The 19,656-nt window shown below is 40.4% G+C and overlaps 2 non-coding genes across 2 annotated transcripts; both read left to right on the top strand.

The window, feature by feature from the left end:
• Window positions 1–8,749: 8,749 nt before the first annotated feature.
• trnaw-cca (transfer RNA tryptophan (anticodon CCA)) lies at window positions 8,750–8,821 on the top strand. Its single transcript has one exon. It is a non-coding gene; the product is annotated as a tRNA-Trp (tRNA).
• Window positions 8,822–9,348: 527 nt separating this feature from the next.
• trnaw-cca (transfer RNA tryptophan (anticodon CCA)) lies at window positions 9,349–9,420 on the top strand. The gene has a single exon. It is a non-coding gene; the product is annotated as a tRNA-Trp (tRNA).
• Window positions 9,421–19,656: the final 10,236 nt, after the last annotated feature.

Genomic DNA, 19,656 nt, shown 5'->3' with positions numbered 1-19,656 from the left:
GGAGCAACTGGGGGTAATAGCTTGCTCAAGGACACTTGAACATGGTCACAACGGCTGAAGATCAAACCCGCAACCTTCGGGTTGGGAGACAACCACTCCACCACCTGAGCCACACTGCCCCTTAATCACGAACGACCAGTTGCAGAGCTGCCAACAAACAGAAACTCGCTTCCTGAACAAATTGTCTGAATTTACATATTTTTAAACTTTTATCAACAACACCACCATGAGACAGTTATTGCAGTATATTATGCAAAAGGGAAAAAGGATTCTGCAGACAGGTACTGTTCAACTGCACAACATTACCATTACTCAATAATCATTACTCACTCTGTCATAGTTACTAAATTATGGCTCCAATATTTATTTGATAATGTTTAAATATGATCAAGGGGAGAGTGACACGAGTGACACTTTTCGTCACGAAGATGTGAGTATAGAAGTGGCGGAAAAGGTAAACTATTTGAAATGTTGATTAAGATTCCCCTCAATCACAATAAAAGTGATGAGATGATTCCATTTTTAGATTACAAACCTCAAGATGGATTTTAAGGGCTAGGTCCGGAAATAGGAGAATTCTCTCAAATTCACACTTTTTAAATGATAAGCGATAATATTTAAAATATTTGCTGGAAAATATTAGGAGGGTAATTGAAGCAGTCAGATCACTATCACACATTTAACCCTTTCAGGGACAGCGGTTACTTCCGAGGACAGCTTATAATGTGATCAGGTTGCATGAAAGGGTTAAAAAGGACAACAAAGTGGCTTTGGCATCCAAATGACGAGCCGCGGCCCTCAACTGAGCTAAGGTGTGTACGCCGCGGCGATATCCTACATTTGCGCTCCGACATTTTCGCTCATTGTCGGGGTTATTTTCTTTGATGGGTTATGAGGGCATTGGCAAGTCGGAGAGTGGAAAGCGCACACACGGGTGGACAACAATGCCGTGTCTGCAGTTGACGTGTTGTCAAACGCATGGCCAGGCTTGTCCAGCTCCGGGCCTGGAGGGCCAATGTCCTGCCTGTTTTCCTGCTGTCTCGGCTGCAACACACCTGATTCAGATGAATAGGTCATCAGCCACCTGTGAAGCAGCATTAGAACGATCCTGATTATTTGAATCAGGTGTGTTGTTCCTGAGAGAGCTGGAAAACAGGCAGGACAGGGGCCCTTGAGGACCGACTTTGCGCATGGCTATTACCTGCCAATTTTCAGATCATTTTCAACCTGTTTGACGAATCGTTCTTTTTTTTTCTTTTTTAAATTTTAGGAACAATATAGACCTGACGAGTTCGTGGAGTCATGACACCGTGGTATTAAACAAGATAAAACATTTGACGATAGTCATAATCCACAGATAAGCCAACCGCAGTGACAACATCATGTTTGTAAGGTACGTTAGCAGTAATATCACTGTAAAAAGGCTGCGTTGGACCCATGACAAGGTCAAATGAATGCTAGAGGGGGACCTTAGCCAGAGATCAAGGCTCATTTTGATTACACGGCACAACATCACGCTTGTCACATCGACTTCTGTTTGCAGTATTGCTCTTCAGTCTGTTCATAATAGGTGCAAAATGCAAATTTGGAATCAGAAATGGCAACGTGAACCTGCTTATTTCGAGCCTCGTGGAGTGTTTCTCGCCAACCTTTTAAAATTTTAGTTGCAGTAGATTACAGTCGTTTGGGGCAGAAATCTGAAAAGAAATGGTAAGTGAAGTGCAGTCATCTTGCGCTTTTTCTACACCATGCAGTGGCCAAAGTGCTTTACAGAGGCTCACATTTTACCCCTTCACGCATACATTGATAAACTAATGGGCAGCTGCGGCCATGTAAGGTGCTGCCAGACCCACTGAGAGCAAATGAGGGTGCAGTTTCTTGTCCAAGAGCACTTCAACAATGGAAAGTCACAGCCAGGATGTAATCTTTTAGTTACTGGGCAGCTCACTCTCCCAAGTTCAACCAAAAGTAGGCCAGACGTTGCAAACAAAGAAGTTTATAAAACTGCTGGAATGGAGAGTGCGGGGGAGCAGAGAACGTAGATACGGTGCGTTTTTGAGTCTTTTAAAGATAAACATAGACCAGTGGTGCACAATTCACATCATTGGGTGTTAAACGGAGCACCAGAAGTCAGGGCAGTATATGTGGAAGAGCCTGTAGAGGAGAGTTTTTGAAGCTCAAGTACAGTAGTAGAATATCTCCCTAATATAGGATTGAGGGGGCAGTCCCTTTTTTAGGTTAAGCAAAGTAGAATTTGTTAGTGAGGTCGACTATTGAGGTTTCTTACCAGTCGGCCTCCCCAAGCAGTTGAAACTGTCCAGCTTTTCTCCAGTTTGAATATGGTATAGAGCTGTGAACTGGACTGAACCTTGTACCGATCTGCAAGAGGTATTGTTCATGTCCCAGACAACTATTTGCGTCGAGTGGTAAGGTCAGTTGATGAAACTGTTTCTGCACTACTACCTAGAAAGGATTTTTGTGGAACACACCATAAAAGTTTAAACACGCTTTAGTCTGGTATAAGACCGCTATATTTATTTGTCTTGTTCACTGTGTTAAATTAGAAAGTCATAAATAATTGCCATGAATGGGCCAGCAGACATGGGTGACTTCACACTGAACTCGAACAGCAAAGATTTTCATCAGGAATGAGCTGGAGCTGCAAAGGCTTTCCCACATCCAGCCATCCAGTCTGTCAGGGATTGCAGAGTACCGGGGGCCCAGGTTTACATTGGTCAAACATGGGAAAATATAAACTGCGTTATTCTCAGTGTGTAAAAAAAAAAAAAGAGGGAGCGAAGAAAGAGTTGTCTAGTCCAAGACAAAGTGACAAGCAAGGTGAAAGAATTGCGAGGGACTGAACAAAACCTGGATAGACAGACAGGTAGGCAGGCAGACAGAGAGACAGACTTAAATTTCCTGGTAAAAAAGTATCGTATGATTTCTGATTGAAAAGTTGGTTTTCCCAAAGACTCCTGTCCCAACAACTTATTCTGAATACGTAGTGTTGACCAAATAAATAAATAAATAAACAAGATAAACCAAAATAAATAATCTCTACACTGTTTTCCAGTTGAACAAATACTTTGAAAAATACCAAAAAAAATAAACAAAAGAACAGCAACTCCAACAAAAGCAAACAAACAAACAAAAAAAAAAAACAGTGCAATTTGATTCGTTATGCCGACCTTCCATCGCAAATTATAAAGCTCAGAACATACAAATGGTAACCGTTGAACAACTAAAGTTTCACATCAAAGAAGAATGGGAAATGGGAAGGAATTCTACCCAGCTTCGACAATAACGGTCGTTCCTTCCCAAACGCTTATGGGGTGTCGATCAAAGGAAAGCTGACGTGACACAGTGGTAAACACGCCCTGTCCCAGCGTTATAGGAGCATGTTGCAGGCATCAATTTCAACATGAGGGAATCTACCTCTTCTTCTCCTTTCGGCTTGTCCCTTTTCAGGGGTTGCCACAGCGAGTCATTAATTTCCATCTTTTTTTTTCTTTTTTTTGCCCAAATATTCAACATGAGTGAATATTTGGGCAAAAAAAAAAGAGTTAAGCTTTTCAAATTGAAGCTTAAATATCTTGTCTTTGTCGTGTACTGACTTCAATATTGTTAAGGTTCCAGTGGCAGGAAAGACTGGCGACAAACAGCCACTTAAATCAAGAGTTTATTTTCAGTGATAGTGGAGGTTGTGGTTACCAGAGGCAAACGGTTCAAGATGGAAAGAAGCAAGCCGAGTTTTGCCGTATTTTCCGCACTATAAGGCGCACCTAAAAGCACTCAATTTTCTCAAAAGCCGACAGTGCGCCTTATAATGCAACGCGCCTTATATATGGATCACAATTCTGATTTCTTGGATGTAGTATTTTAAATGTTCTGTAAAGTGCTTTATTCCAGCTGCAGCGGTTGTGAAGCCTCTATATAAATAAAGCTGTATTGTATTGTATTGCATTCCCTTTACCGTAGCTCCATCTAGTGGATGCATAACGCAACCGCAGCCACTATTTTAGCTTCTATTCTATGTGCCTTATAATGCGGTGCGCCATATATATGAAAACTGTTTTAAAATAGACCATTCATTGAAGGTGCGCCTTATACTCCGAAGCCCCTTATAGTGCAGAAAATACGGTACTTCAAGCTCACTTGAGTGCAGCATGTGAGGCTGGCAGGCAAGGTGGAGCGAGAAGCAATCTGTGGATACAAGTAACCGGGTAAATCGCAATCAGAATATGCTGAGATACTCAAAACTGGCTGGGTGTACCAAATCAAATTTGAGAGTGTTGATCTGGCAACGGGGTGAGGTTTGGGATCAGTTTAAGTATGCTACTAACTGGAGGTTGCACCTGCTCCCAGTGCCACCACTCGTCTCTCCAATCCTGTAGGGACACACACACACACACGCACACACACACACAATGCATTGCATTTGCACGTGACACAAATCAATGACAACTTGCCACACTCAAACTAGTGTAGAAGTACAGCTGATTTATTTATCAAGGCGTGTTGGAGATTCAAACAAATGTTTCGAGTTTCGTTTACTGCTAGCCTATATGTAATACCTGTGCTGTATAATGTGCTAGCACTTGTTAATAGTACATGCAATATGTTTGCTATGGCTGGGTACTTAACGAGACATGCCATGATTTGCTAGCGAAGAACAGGCTGTGATTCAATGTTTGGTGGACTCTGTGTGACGTCTGAAGTTGGACTTGTTGCAACATTACATTACTGAACTACCGGAAATCATCATATCTTCCGCTTCATGAAATGCACTTTAATGCTCAGCAGTGACACGCATATGGAATGTTAATATACAATACAATACAATACAATACATGCTGATTTATATAGCGCTTTCACAACAGCGACAGCTGTAACAAAGCGCTTCACAAAACAGTTAACATAAAGTAAAATAATAAACACAACACATAACATAAAACACGGACAGTCGTGCAGTCCAACCACTTTTCCGTCACACGCTTTGTTGTTTGAAGCAGTTTGAGATGAAAGAGGAGAGAATCAAAGTGTCCTTTAACCAGTGGATCAGAGACGTCATGCTCAAAATGTGCACACGTCGGCTACAAGCTAAGTTTCAAAGTCAACAAGAAGCTGTAGCATCCATTGATGAAAAAAGAGATTGGTTCACTTCTCCTGTCCCATGGAAATCCATTTCAATTCCAAGCGGCGACTCTCAGTTCCAAATACGCATCGGCGCTCTGCGCCAACGCTCCTCTCTCCTCATCCTCAACTTCAGCAGCCATCCATACAGTCGTCGTTGGTGCGGCTGGATGGATGGCTGTTGTTGTATATAGTTGTTGTATAGGCCTACTAAATGTAATTATTTTTCATGGGGCTCTATACATCTGAAACAGGTAGACTTCAACGTAACATTTTAATCTAACATCATCCTCATGGCCTTTATAAAAATGGGAAGGTAGGGTAGTGGACAACATGCAACTGTGAGGCAGCCCAATCTTTTGTCATTTGAGTCCATTTTAAAATTTGGGGTGGGTAGATGAATCTGATTAATTATTACTCCAGGAATACGAAATTAATCATAAAACCATGTTTAGACTGTCAAGGCAAATAGAACATATTGAAAAGAAAACATTTCACGAGACATCTGCTTCACTGCATCTTTTTGCATTCCAGTAATCCTTCGCCACTTCGCTCTTCACGTTTTTGCGGCTTCAGTGCTTTGCGGGCTTTTCCGAAATACTGTATTCATTCAAAAATAACAATAATAAATTAATACAGCCATATTGGCAGTCATATTCCGGAAAAGACATGCGTGGGAGAGAAGGTTTCTCTGTATGCTGAAAAAGAGCTGGCATGACTCAGAGGCTTTGTACATGCCTGTACGTAACTGTACATGCCCACTCAAACAAGGCGCGATTTGTTCCTGGCGCGACAGGAAACGACCAATCACGGTTCACCTGGGTTTTTTTTTTTCCGTTTTGATCATGTGACAACCACAAACTGAGCCTGAGGTACTATTGGTGTCGTTTTTGTCAGTTTTTGCGGGAGGCTCAGAATATAAGAGAGTAAAAGTGCTGTGACTGTTTGTTTCTCCTCAATGTTTCAGTTGCTATTCAGTTGCGGTGCCTCTTTTGGTCCTTTATTTGGTCATATGGGCCTGATGTCTGCCAGTATATAAACTTGGATTACTCAGTGACATGTGGTCAGTATGTCGAGCTTTCTCCCAGTCAGAGTGTCAGCTGGCTTCCCTTTCTTCTGCATCCAGCCCTGCTCTCTGTAGGTACCTTGTATTTTCATAGATAAAGACTGATCAACTTCCGTGTAATGCCTGCTTCTCGGTCCTCATTCCGCTCCCCACGTGACAGAAAGTCCCAATTGGAGAGCTTCATCATGCCCTTCTTAATTCTTAGTGATTTTCTGAGAATCTGCTCTTTTTTATATTTTAGATGCAAACCTTTTTATACAATATATTACAAACTTATTATGACTTCTTTTACATGTGGCCCTTTTTGGAGTCCAATTACCTCCAACGATTTCATGTGAATGATCCAGAAAATCCAGAAAAGCTAAATTGAATGAACCATCCAAGACAAAAAAATACATTCTGTCGGGGCAAAGTGGCCTTCTTTCCTCTGCGTGTTTGTTGAATTTCGGATGGTGAAGCTGTTGGCTATCCAAATACAGTCTGGAGTCGATGAACAGTACCTTCAAAGCTCTTAATAACAGAACATTCTGGGCACCCGCGGTTTACAGACAATGGCTGTGGTGGTCACGAGTGCAAAGAAGCAAGGGATTCACATCATATTTATATCATCAGATGGGCGGTACCGAAACTTATGGTGTGGCATCAGGACTTTAGTTTCTCCTAAACCGATTCTTAGCTTGTATCAACTGGCATATTCCTACGGCTATCTGATGAGGTAGTGTGCTTCAAGGACACGTCTGGTTACAAAACAGTGTTTCACTGCGGACATGAGAACGTTAATACATGCAAGACTAAATATGGGCAGAATACACACTTCAATTCAAACACTACATATACACTACAATAAAGCTAAATTGAGATATTGTGTTTCCAGAAAATCACAATGTTAAATCGATAATAAATGTAACTCACCAGTGAAAAGGAGAACCACAGTTAGTCATGGCTTATAGTATTTCTTTCCTACAAAAAAAAAACTATGAATAATTTCTAAGCCAATGTCCTCAATGAGAGACATCAGAGGGTTGAATCGCATCACTGGTAGTCTCCAGTGCACATATATCTGCCAGTATATTAAGCAAGGCTTTCCTAAAGACCTTGAGGCGCTTGTGTGTTTAATGAGATGCTCTTAATAAAGGAATCATGAGGCAAAGGAACACACAGCAAAGAAGGCAAGTAAAGTGTATGATGAGACAATGGAATGAACACTTGAAGGAGCTGTTACATTGGGTAAGAGGTTTTCTGGAAACATAATTTCATACTCAATAACAAAAGTTTATTCTCTTGCACATTTAACTTAATGATTTCTATTTTATAATTGCATCATGGAGGGTTACTCGGTTGTAAATTTGCTCAAGGTGCATTTGTGTCTCATACTTGATGACCTGCATCCTAAGACCCAAAAGTATCCACCCATGTCAGGGGAATGTGCCGTCTGTCACACAAGGTCATGGCACATGTGTTTGTGATGTACGTATCAACAGTATGTATTCCTGTCTCAAAGGTAGGACCTGTCAGACCTTACTAATCTAAAAATGCATTTTTAAGCTGATTAGGTGTAACACCGACTCCACCCTGATTTTAATCAAGCTAAAAACTGTTTCGCTATGCATATGTATGGCAACTGAAAGTGCTTCATTTGCTCTCCTCACTTTCAAAGTAATTATTATTACATGTATTGATCATTTTGAAATTTCATGTATTCGTCAAGCACCAATTGCGGGCCCCCCCATTGGTCATTTACTCAACTGCAGAATGGTTGTAGATGTAGATGTTATTTTTTGCACTGATTCAATAACAATAATAAAATATGGCATTCAGTAATATATTTAGTGATATTTATTTATTATATTCAGAGACAGGTGGAAATTTGTTTTCTGAAATGTCATAGCTACAGTATAAATTACAATGCATCGTAAAATATATTATATTTTTTTCATATTATATAATTTCATATTGTGCAATCATTTATAGGACAAACTTTAAACATGATAGTGACACGGTGGTTAGCACATCCGCCTCGCAGTGCAGAGGTGCCTGCGTGGGTGTTTTTTCCGGGTGCTCCGGTTTCCTCCCACATTCCAAAAAACATGTGTAGCAGGTAAATGGAACACTCGAAATTGTCCCTAGGTGTGAGAGCAAATGGTTGCTTGTCTTTGTGTGACCTGCGATTGGCTGGCAACCAGTTCAGGGTGTAGCCTGCCTACTGCCTGAAAGAAAATATTTCCAAGACCTGATGTGTTCAATAAAAAGGAAAGACAATTTTTAAATCAGCATTAAAGTGCATTTAGGGACAAGACACCTCTGATTAAAGTTTGCCATTGACCAGTGTAACTATTGTTGGAACTTGATTTTACACATTTTAAAGTATTTTATATCCAACCATTCATCCATTTTCTACGACACTGCTTATCCTATGAGTCGTGGGTGAGTTGGACCTGATCCCAATCAATCGCAGGGCACATACTGTGTCGCGTCCAGAGCAGTATTTCCATGGTACCCTTTTGTATTAACAAATGTGATATAATATCCGAGGTATACTGCTTGGTGTGAGACTCTGTGGCGCAACGGTAGCGCGTCTGACTCCAGATCAGAAGGTTGCGTGTTCAAATCACGTCAGGGTCAGACATGTTTTGTAGGCCACATGAGCTAAAACGTGAACTCCATGTTCAACAATGCAAATGTGTCAATTTAGCAGATCCCAAAAGCAGACACATCAAATTTACGGCATTTGGTCAAAACAGGCCCACTTGTCGTTTCGTACAATCTGGCCCAGTGTATTTGAAAGTGAAACAATTACTATTGTACCCTTATAGTTACGTCTATGAACTTTCAGACAAAGTGTGAGGCCACCAATGTGGAAATTCAAAGTTTTGACTAGTTTCATGCCCTCGTCCAAAAATGAAACTACGTGACAGTTGTCACTCCACAATGATAGGGAGTGAAATTATGGCCACATATACATGTATATATATATATATATATATATATATAAGTTTGATTCAAAATCAAAATAATTTATTTGTATTTTCTAATTATTTTCTTTCGACCCATTAAGTAAACTCCAGTGTCCAGAGCAGTATTTCCATGGTCACGAGCGTTTGTAATAATAACTGTAATATAATGTACAACGGATAGACTGCTTGGTGTGAGACTCTGTGGTGCAATGGTAGAGCGTCTGACTCCAGATCAGAAGGTTGCGTGTTCAAATCACGTCAGGGTCAGGTATATTTTGTAAGCCACACTAGCTAAAATTTGCAGAATGACAATACCGGCAACTGTGTCGATTTTTTGCATCCCGAAAGCTGACGCGTCAAATTTACGCCCTGTGGTCAAAACTGTCCCACTTGTAATTTCGTACAATCTTGCCCAGTGTATTTGAACGTGAAATAATTATAATGGTTCCCTTATCGTAGTTATGCCTCCTACACTTTCAGACAATCTGTGAGGCCACCAATGTGTAAATTCCGAGTTTGTTTTTGGACGAGAGCCACTCGTGGCCCTCGTCCAAAAACAAAACTGTGCAACAGTTGCCATGCCTCAATGATTGGAAGTGAAATTATGACCACAATAGAGGTGCTGAGTACTAGAAAATGTATCTAAGTTTGATTCAAATGAAAATCATGGATTAAATTAATTTGTATTTTCTTTCTAAACGTTGAGAAAAACTCCAGTGTTCAGAGCAGTATTTCCATGATAGCGAAATTTTGGAATATTAATTGTGATATAATTTACAACGGTTCGACGGGTGGGACATGTGACTCTGTGGCACAACAGTAGTGCGTCTGACTCTAGATCAGAAGCTTGTGTGTTCAAATCACATCAGGGTTAGATTAATTTTGGAGGCCACACTGCTTAAACTTGCAGAATTATATGTTGACCTATGCAAATGTGTCAATTTAGCGGATCCCAAAAGCAGACACATCAAACGTACGGCCTATGGTATGGTGAGAACAGCAGAGGCCCCAGAATTGAACCCTGTGGAACACCACGCGACAATGGGAAAATTCGTGACTCAGAGCAACTGAAGCTAACAAAAAAGCTCTGTCAGCTAAATGGGACCTAAATCAATCAAGAGCGCTACCACTAATGCCCACCAGGTGCTGCAAATGAGCAAACAGAATACTGTGATGCACTGTGTTAAATCCAACAACATCAGACACACATAGTCTCCAGCGTCATTTGCCAGGAGGATTAAAACATTAAAAACTCTTAACAGGGCTGACTATTAGTTGATTTTCATCACGTGTAGGTGCAATGCAATACAAACCAAAACCGTGTTATTTTAAGTCAAACTGTGTTGGGGCTGTGTATGTGTCTCATGCAGATTATTCCCTGCTCACTGTGGAGCAAGTTTGGTTTTGCATTACTGTAACAAGCAAGGCTGGATCAGCTTTGAGTGTTGAATCTGAACTTCACATTCAAAGAAAAGTAAAATGCCCATAAACACACACAAAAAACATTGGCTGCATATTTACTCGCTGAGGTGGCACTTCATCACCAAGCCACTAAATTACAATGTAAGTGTCGTTTTCGTGGCGCATGCAACAACAAACAGTGTATGGGAGCCAAATCATGGCTGGAGAAACCAAACCTATGTAGGAGCCGCATTATTTATATTGCATAATTGAATGGCTTCCTTACAGACACATTTTTAGAAATAGATTGCTCAAATAAAAATAAATAAATAAGTAAATAAATTAAATATTTGGATGCGTAATTTCACACTCAGGAGCCCAACGACATATTTATACAGCGACTGCTGTTAAGGCAATATGTTGATACGACTGCAGGAATCTCCTCTCTTACCATTGCCATGCACAATTCAATGTTTAACCAAGATCGGACACCGTTTCACTCTTAAATAAACAACAAAATATATATTTTTACTTCTATAGTAATTCACTTCTTTCGTCTGAAACTTTCATAACCACTATAGGAATATCTTAAAGCAGTAACATGAAGGATGGATGACAAATTGCTTGAATCAATTACCGGTAATTGAGTTTTCGGGTCAGGATGATTTTTTTTTTCTTTCTCCCAAAATCGAAAAGGAAAAAAAACGGTATTTCAGAGATTTCTCCGCTGATGTGCACTTCTTACACTATAATTGAACAGTAAGCTCACTGTAAAGTATATTTTAAAGGCTGTTACAAAGTACAAGCAAAAGAACATTGGGAGCAGTCAATCTCACACCTTTTGCTAATGGTCAGATGTGCTTGGCTGCTACACACATGCACAACCTTTCCTCTCACCCTAATATCCTTGCACTTCTGTCCATCATTCAATATGTAGCTCATGCATGCGTCATCCTCTTTTTCTTCAATTGTCATCTCCTCACAAGCGGTCCGTGTCATGATGACATTTCATCACCACATTCTGAAATAGTTAATTACATTTCACTTTTTCTCCACACTTTTATAACCTAGCCAACCCAGTTGTAACCCATGTAGGCTAAATGTGGGCTGCTTGGTAACCAAGTGGGCATGGGCCCGAAGTAGCTAATGGTACTGTGTTCCTCGTCAGTTTCTTCTGGGCTTCTGTGGGCATAGGCTTAAACTGAGCAAACATGGTGAGTGCAATAAGGGCAAATTTTGGGCTAAGCGGGTTAGAGCGGGTTCTCAGGAACAAAATATATAATATAATAAATATATTCGTAACATTCGGCAGCTGTGCCATCATGGGCTGGGGATGCTGATTAAGGCTGCCGCTCTTGCAGTGACATTGATCCCCCGCCCCAAAAAAAGAAAAAAAAAAGAATGTTTTTAGAAATACATATATTGCCTTTTTCGTTGAAATATTTTCATTCATTAAGCATTACGTCTGGATCGCTTTTGAACTGTAGTTAAAAATGCCTAATGCATGATGGCTAAAGCAAATAACAAAAACAATGACTTTTAACTGGCTATCAACCAGAGATACAAGATTTGGAGCATCAATTCAAAAATCGTCTTGAAAAATATTGGGATGAAAATAGCTTTGTTTAAATGCGGTGCCTCATCACCAACTAATGACACTCGGTAAACTGCAGTCAACAGTTTTACAGTATTAAATAGCTTCATAATTAAGATGACCTTTTCTGTCCTATTTGAAAATAAAGACATGAGGAGAGACTAAACACAGACATGGAAAACACTGCTGTCAAGTTGGTCAAAATGGAAGGAATGTAAGAGCCAATGTTACAAGTGAGGAACATCACTCAGTTTGATATGATGTATGCATGTCATGGTAATGTATGCCGAAGCAAATTTACATGCATTTTGCCATAACATCGAGCAGCTAAGATTAAAGTGTAATCAGACCCAGAATTCCGGATGAAGGAAACACATCAACATGTCTGTATTTGTCTTTATATGGAACAAAACTGTTCATCTCAAAGGTCAGAGACTTTCCGAATGTTAAACATTTCAATGAGGACAATTAATGGTGTGTTTCTGGAGGTAGGAGCCCTTGTGCATTCCAAGCATTCTTTGATTTTATGGCTGTTGGTGGTGGTGGGTTGGGGGTGTGGGGGATGAGCAATTTCCCAAAATACAGTGCTCAGAATGGATTTTTTTTTTTATCCTCTCACCCTAATGTCTGGGATTTGGCCACAGCTCTGCCTTCCTTACAAGCCAAGTATTATTCTCACCTCAGCTCACCAAACTACAGCCTGGCTGACTCATATCTGGCCTGACCATTTGGTTCCTGCCAACACTTCCTGATTAAATCATAAAGGAGCAGAACAAAAAATGTGTGCATGTGTGTGTGTGTGTGTGTGTGTGTGTGTGTGTGTGTGTGTGTGTGTGTGTGTGTGTTTGTATGTGTGAACATACTGGGTTCAGTGCACACGCAGGTGGTGATGGACTGAAAGTACCGTATACAAGGCATCAGCAAACAGCTGTAAGCCACTTTAGAAATGTGCACACATGAATATTTCAACATAAAGCGAGAGGGGGTTAAGCATGACAATTAATTTTAAGCCATTTTGAGACACTAGAGGGCAGAGCAGCTCTAACTTACTCTCACTTTATGTAGCTAAAAGTTTAGGGGGCTTGGTTTAAAGTCCCTGTTCCAGTTCTTCCCACAGGCATTTGATGGTGATGAGCTCAGGCTTGGGTGCAGTTCTTCACACCAAACTCATTCAAGAATTCCTTTTGGGACCTTGTAAATCAAATGTAGCCGGAACCGAACCCTGCACCTCTGCATTCTGAGGCCGACGCGCTAACCAGTCGACCCCCCGGGCCACCTGGGGGGTGTCATTTGAATTCATTTCACAGAAAAATGAAAGTTGTAAGTCAAGTTATCACTGTGATTTTCGTATTATCACGATCTAAAATACCACTAACCATATCAGACTGTGTGAAAATATATTTCAGGCAGAATTTTGAGCATGGTGCCAAACATATTGACCCAATTGTGATATCCTGTACACAGTACAATTGCATTTTTCCACAGTTTTCTTTCAATCTCAAATCAAAGCTCTTTTATGCAATGCTGATTCAACTCCTTTTGTCAACCCATGATGTCAAAATGCCACATTGATAGATACATTAAGACAGCTTACAATCAATCTGCTGCCCTCTTTATCGTTCCGAGCTCAATTTCATTATAAGGTGTGTGCAGCACGCGCAGTGGACCCGTAGTCCAACAAAGGAGAGCGAGTGCCGCTGGCTCTAATAAGGCAGGGAGATGAGTCATCAGCTGAAGTGAGGCTTGGATATAAGCAAGTGCAGTTATTGTGGCTGAGATGAAAACCTCTGAAAACCGAGGAAACTAAAGTGACTGGCAAAGGTCTGTTTCCCTTGTTTCATCATGCTGAGCCTCAGCTCTGTTGCCATAAATCAGTCGTCTTCATTCCTCGTGGCTTCGACGGAGTGATTCATTTTTGTTTAAAGAACCCGGTCGCACTCACAGGTGTGACATTTCAATGGGATTTTGAAATGAACAACTGAAAAAGGAAACACTGATTACAATGTGCCATGGAGGTCATTAAATCCACAATGAATGAGACTGAACTATCCCCAAGATCAATGTATCAGCGCTGCACCAAGAATTGACTTGAACAAATAATCCGATTTTACAGCTGTGTTCTATTCCTCCACCACTTACTGATCTGAATGGAGTGACTGCTCCGGTGCACGTAAAACAACAGTGTTCTTGTCATTGGCCAAGCTTGCAAAACAGGCTGGCAAATCCCACGTAACAAGCATCTTGTCGTTTCGTACATCATCCTCGAGAAATTTGAGGTATGGGAGGTATTCGGCCAGGCATGTTCCGAGTCACATGTACGTCATTTGCGGGAAGAGAAGGCAATGATAAACAACCTTCAACCTGTGATGCTCTGTGTTTAAAGTAATTTAATCAAGCTTTAGTCTAAAGGGATTGGTGAGTCATAGGTCAGCAGTGAGTAGAAGGTGAGAACAGTGGAAAGCCTGAGGCATTTAGGGAGTTAATGAGGCCTTGTGCACCTCTGAAGTTCCAGGCATTAAGACATATTACATCCTCTCGTGCTCGAGAGCTACAAGGACCTTGTTTTATTCGCAGCTTTAATGTTGCAGCTCCAGGTCTTCATGCCCAACAATTGTGGGTATGCAATGGTGCCTTGAGAGAGGAGTTTCATCCGTTCCGTGATGACACTCTGAAGTCATATCGCTCGTATCTCTTTTTTCTCCCGATTGCAAAGACTGGAAATGCTATGAAGCTGAGAGACAACCTCCCCAAAATGCCAGCAAAAATAAACAAATAAATAAATAAATACATACATAAATAAATAAATAATATATGTGTATATTATTATTCCTTTATTTATTTTAATAAGTAAAGCAACACTGTATAATTTTCACGATTATAACAATGTCGCTGAATAGAATGTAAAGACTTGGCCTCCATTGTGCAGTATAATACAAAAATGAAGACACAAAGGAAGACTTTCACAATGAATGAAAGTAACTCAATAAAAACTGCAAAAACTACATGTTTTCGGAGTTGATAACGAAAACGTGCATGAGAAAATTGTTGTATAGTCTGCTTACATGTGTCAATGCATCAGTGGTCAAAGTTATGACTTGATGTTCTGCGTTAGCATTTTATGATGAGTTTTAGCATAAGGCTGCTAGCAAAGCCAAAGTTGTGTGGTTGTTTTGACCACATAACACATTATTCTATTTGCTTATGTTTACTTTGACAGTCAACGTCTACACTACTACACTGACAGTGGCATTTAACTGTTTGAAGCATATTTTGTATGAAGAATTAATCACCATCTTCCAAACTGTGGCTTGTTGTGAAGTGAGTTGAGTTGAGTTCACTGCCCGAATAGTCCTTAGTACCTTGAAATTTTGCTTGAAAGTCAGTAAAAAATTACTTGCGGAACAACAGCTCATACCAAAACAAAACAAAAACAAAACAAAAAACTTAGAAGTCGGATCACTTGTGTTTCAAGGCATTGCTGTAAATACAAATTCACATCTCAATAAATGGGGTGCAATGCGAATCAAGGACGGTACATTTTAACATGAAGCAATTTGATTCCATTTAGCTAAATAAGATGTGTTTTGTGTGTGTGTGTATTATATAAACTGCTAAAAAGAAAAAAAGGAATGCTTAAACAGCACAATTTAACTTCAAGTTTTCCCTTTATTTTTTTGAGCAGTGTGTGTGTGTGCGTGTATATATATACACATATATGTACATATATATATGAAGTATATCCCATCGGCCTCACAGTGCAGAGGTGCAGGCTCGGGCCTTCCTCTGTGGAGTTTGCATGCGCTCCCTGTGCCTGCGTGGGTTTTCTCCGGGTACTCCAGTTTCCTCCCACGTTCCAATAACATACATGGCAGGCTGAATGAACATTCTAGAAGATTGTCTCTAGGCATGAGTGTGAATGCGTATACATACACAAATATATATATATATATATATATATATATATATATAATGTGTGTGTGTGTGTGTGTGTGTGTGTGTGTGTGTGTGTGTGTGTGTGTGTGTGTGTGCGTGTGTGTGTGTGTGAGAGAGAGAGAGTGAGAGTGAGAGACAGAGAGAGAGACACGGGCCACTACTGAGTGTGCCAATTTGAAGCATCACTGTTGCGTCAAAATATCACTGAAACTCAATTGGATTACAGATGTTATTTTTATTATAACACTGCAACTCAGTATGGCGGGAGCAATGGCAAAGTGGCATTTGGTCTTAGACAAAATCGTAGCTCTCAATCACTAACAAAATATTGTTAATACAGTGATCCCTCGCTATTTCGCGGTTCGTTTATCGCGGCTTCAGTGCATCGTGGATTTTTTCAAACATTCATAAAAATAAAGTACTGTATATGTTGCTCTATGTGACTCGCTGTTGCTTCTCGCGGACCGTTTGCGGACTTAAAAAAACAAAAATATATATATGTTTATGGAGAGGGGGGAAGGGTCGCTACTTCGCGGATCGCGGGTGGTTTTGGTCCCCATTAACCGCAATAAACGAGGGATTTCTGTACTCTTATAAAAAAAAAACAATCCACAACGTGTGATCATACAGTGTTTTTAAATAAAGCAACCTGGTAGAAATGATAAGAGTCCCAGTAATCCATTTTTTTTTACAACTAGTTTAACCTTGTTTCAACATACACAGTTTACAATTTCACCCCGATAACGTTCACTTTTCAAAGTCCTGATTTCACGTAATTCATTTTCCATTTGCCAATTTTACTTACAACGAATACCTTTATACTATAAACTTCATTATAATGACCAGATTTTTCCCACAAAATAGTGAAAATGCCTTCGTTACAATGAACCATGGGAAGCTAACTGCCGCCATGACCTTGGTTATGAACAAAATGTACAGTGCGGGATTCCCCTCCGTTGCTGAGCAACACTACTGATCGACTCATACATTCTTGTACTTCCGGAGGCACAACTCGGTCATGGGCACATCAGAATCAGAATCAGAATCAACTTTATTGCCCAAGTATGTAGAACACACAAGGACTTTGTCTCTGGTAGTACAGAATACCCTTGTATCAACAATAACAAGCAACTACGATAAACAAGGACATGACTGATAAGTATGGAAAGACATTCCGTAATTTAAGTGTAGTGTTGTGCGGTAGTATCACCCAATGGTCTGAAAACATGTCTGGTAAACGAGAGCGAATCTCACTGTCTGTGAAGGCAGAAATTGTCTCTCACTTTCGAAAGGGAGTCTCCTAGAGGAAGTTTAGTCGAGACTACGAATTGGCAAAGTCAACGATTTCGACAAATCGTCCGTAATGGCAACAACATTACAAGGTTGCATGAGGGAGAATGAGATTCTTTTGGAAAAATATTTGATGACGTCCCAGTCCAGCGTATCATCAATCAATCAATCAAACTTTATTCATGCGATTCACTGCTTTCCCCTCCATCTTCATTCATTTTCCGATCCACTTTATGCTCACAAGGTTCGCGGGGGGGTGCTGGAGCAAATACCTTCGGGCAGTAGGCGGGGGACACCCTGAACCGGTTGCCAGCCAATCGCAGGGCACACACTTACGAACAACCATCCACACTCACACTCACACCTTGGGACAATTTAGAGTGTTCAATCAGCCTGCCATGCATGTTTTTGGAATGTGGGAGGAAACCGGAGCACCCGGAGAAAACCCACACAGGCTGGAATTGCACTGTGAGGTCGACGCGCTAACCACTGGACCATCAGGCCGACCACCGGGCCGCCATCTCCTTCATCTACCATGCTAAAAAGGTCATGCGAACAATGTTGCGTGCATGTCATGGAACACACATTTAAAATCGTGTTCATAACAACAAATGTTTCCACAGTAAGAAGAGACAGCAATGAAACAAATTATATATTTTTAAAAAATCTTTTAAATTTCATTTGAACTGTTTGATTTGAGATTCAACTTGGTCATAAGGGGTGTGGGACAAGAGAAAAATGACATTTTAGGGGGTACTCCAGTTTTTTGTTAGTTTTTTTATTTGTTCTCAGGACAAGTCATTTTCCTTTGAAACTGCACATTTTAATATTTGGTATGTGGATTATTTAAAGTTTAACGGTAGGATGTAAAAAGTCCTCCAATTCTGGACTTAAGCCTTTTTTTTATTATTCAAAAATTGCCTCAATTGTCAGTTAATACTTAAATCATCGCCATTATAAAGAGATATTGATGTAATTGTTTGGTAAACCAAAATATGTTTCCCAGATAAGAGCTTTGCACAATTTGGTATTTCCGCAGGCCACTTTGGAACACGCATCAAGCATGGACTGATTCTCAGGTCACTACTGTGCATTATCAAGTGTTAATAGCTTGAATTTCTTGACCTCTTAAGGCACAGGTGTCAAAGTCAAGATCCGGGGGCCAGATCTGGCCTGCCACATCATTTTATGTGGCCCGCAAAAGCAAATCAAGCATGTCAATTTCCGTGATGCTTGCTAAAGTCTGAACCAACATTTCAAATTGTCATATGTAATCCACAATAACAGTTATTGTTCTTGACTTCTGATTTCAAAACTAGTTATTCATCAATTTGTTGTGTGCTGGGTTTTTGTAATATGTGGAGGTGATTAAACATTTGTATGGCTTCCCAAAATTCATAACGGCCCTCCAAGGCAAACCGTAACTACAATGTGGCCCGCGACAAAAATGAGTTTGACACCTCTGTCTTAAGGTGTTTGAGACCATTTGAATTTGAAGGTGTTTCCAAACTTTTGACTGGTACGGTATATATGTCAAAATTACACGATAAATATAAAATCCAAAATATATTGAAGCACACACAATAACCATTTGTGTGTGCCTCATATTATATTACGTGGAGAGTTGTGAGTGAGCTTCGTAAACACGACACAACATCTGATAAACAATTGTCTCATGCTGCTGCCGTCTGGTTTTGCCTAATTCTTACCCGTGAGTACTCGTGGCGGCACGCGCAGTAGTTCTTCCCCAAAAAGGTCAAATGTCTCTTACAGAACGAAGATTTACCGAAAGCACTCTGCTAGACTTCTTTATTTGGGTTTGCTAAATTCTCCCTCCGTGGCTCCCTTCAGCCAGCTGGTGTAAGATATTTATGTTAAACTCATTCACAAAATGTTTCTCAGTTGTCAAATATGTAAACAAACATCCGCTAGCCGGACTCGGCGTTTCGTCCCTCAGCGGATTGGGACAAATTTCAATATTTACATTTTTCTATGTCATCAAAAAATGCAGCAGACTTAACAAAGGGTGACGATGCAGCGGGGCTATGTCTTTGTGGTGTAAACGGAAGCAGTGTTTCTTTCTTCAAAGATCTGGAGCATTGTCATTTGGAGTCCTTCCATGGTATCAGAGGTAATTCCGGGCACTACCTGTCACTGTGCTCAGTAATAAAGGTGAGTGTCATTTGGGTGTATCGTGGATACGTGTTCCATCCAAAAATGTAGTTTAAAGGATAATAAATCAGGCATCAAACTGTGGTTCGGTATCAACCTAAGGTAGCATTGAA

This window comes from Hippocampus guttulatus, chromosome 3, assembly GCF_054856545.1.
Source record: "Hippocampus guttulatus isolate MCC_2025c chromosome 3, RoL_Hgut_1.0, whole genome shotgun sequence".
In the NCBI taxonomy this organism is placed as follows: domain Eukaryota; kingdom Metazoa; phylum Chordata; class Actinopteri; order Syngnathiformes; family Syngnathidae; genus Hippocampus; species Hippocampus guttulatus.
This window is presented reverse-complemented; position numbering and strand designations above follow the sequence as displayed.